This window comes from Mustela nivalis (genome assembly GCF_964662115.1).
Source record: "Mustela nivalis genome assembly, chromosome: 11".
Taxonomy (NCBI): Eukaryota; Metazoa; Chordata; class Mammalia; order Carnivora; family Mustelidae; genus Mustela; species Mustela nivalis.
Genome location: NC_139030.1, coordinates 86,918,972 through 86,920,572, shown reverse-complemented (window position 1 = coordinate 86,920,572; position 1,601 = coordinate 86,918,972).

The window sequence follows — 1,601 nt, the reverse complement described above, 5'->3', positions numbered from 1 at the left end:
TTGTGTATCACACCCTGCGGTATTTACCCCAAATATACAGATATAGTGAAAAATAAGAGGCACAGACACCCCCATGTTCATAGCAGCAATGTCCAGAGTAAATAAATCTTTAATAAAATAATATAAAAATATCTTTTGAGTTGCTTAGCTGATTTGCCAAAAAGGGACAATGTTACTTATCATAAGACACGGTTTATTTCTGTATAGAACAGCTATAAAATCAAGAGACTTGTTTTTCCTTATGTGTGGGGAATTTTTTTTTAACCACTGCTAAATTCTATTATGCCACAGTGTTATTTTCCATTTCTCTAAACATCAAACACTTTTCAGTGATGTTCATATATTCCTTAATTTTTGTACTCCTGGCAATTTGACACTTATATTTATTCTATTTATATTCAAAAGCACTCAAAAAGATTTAAAGCATTAAATTTAAATTTAAACTAAATCTTCAATATCAAAAAAATCCAAAATTTAATTTGAAATTAGGAAGCATGCAAGATGAATCAGTTTTAAACTAAATTAGACTAGAATTTATATTCCAAAGCATACAAAGAAAATCAAAAGTAGCCATTTAGTTAAAACAGTCACACATAAATATTAGCATAAACTGAAAAGTTCCCATGTGAAATGCTAAAATAGCATGACTAATTATAAAATATGTTTCTTTATGTAGCATCATTTGTAGCAAAAATGAGACATTTATATTAATTTTAAGACATTCCCATTAAAATAGCTAAACATTCTAGTCAAATATTATACACTATCCAGTTTGGTAAATTTGGTACATTAGTCAATAGGTGAAATTGATCATTTGGAAAATTGTCCTTCTAATAATTTCTTTTCAGGGAATTTGACTCAGACTCAAGAATATGTAAAAGTGGGGAAAGGGAGTAAGTTTCAGGGTGAAGGCCTCAGGGTGCGGGGCAGGCTGTGATTTTTCTCTTCTCCTTAGAGGCTGCAATCTGCCTTGTGGGTGAGGGCCAGGGAGCTGAGTCACCCCAATAACTTGTACTCCTAGTGGACTGCAGTGCTGATGGCTACGCAATGATCCAGAGGCTTAAGACATGTTCCCATCTCGCAAAACAAGCCTCTTCCTTGTGAAGGAAACCTAATGCATTAATTATTCCAAACTACTAAGCTTCACTGATATAAGTGATCATTACTATGTAACCCACGTCTATACAGCCTAAAATTATTCTAGAACTTACCACTGCCCCACGCCAATAGCCCTGTTAGACAAAAAGAGTGATACCTTACCATAATTTCTTCTTTACTAGTGGGAAAGCTCCAGTTCTGAGAGACTAGGTAACCTATTCAAATTCACACCACTTATCAGTGGCAGATCTCAGAGGTTAATTATCCATGCTGCCCAAGTTGGTAGCCACTTTCCACACAATAAAGTGTCAGTTAATTGAAATTAAGAAAATTTATAAGTCACTTCCTTGGACTCACAAGCCACGTTTTGAGTGTTCGATACCCACAGGGGATAGAGGCTACCATATTAGCAGGCTCAGATAAAGGGCACTTCTAACTCCATGGAAAGTTCTATAGAAGAGCACAAAATCTTTGCACTCCAGAGAAGCAGCAGAAGCATCACC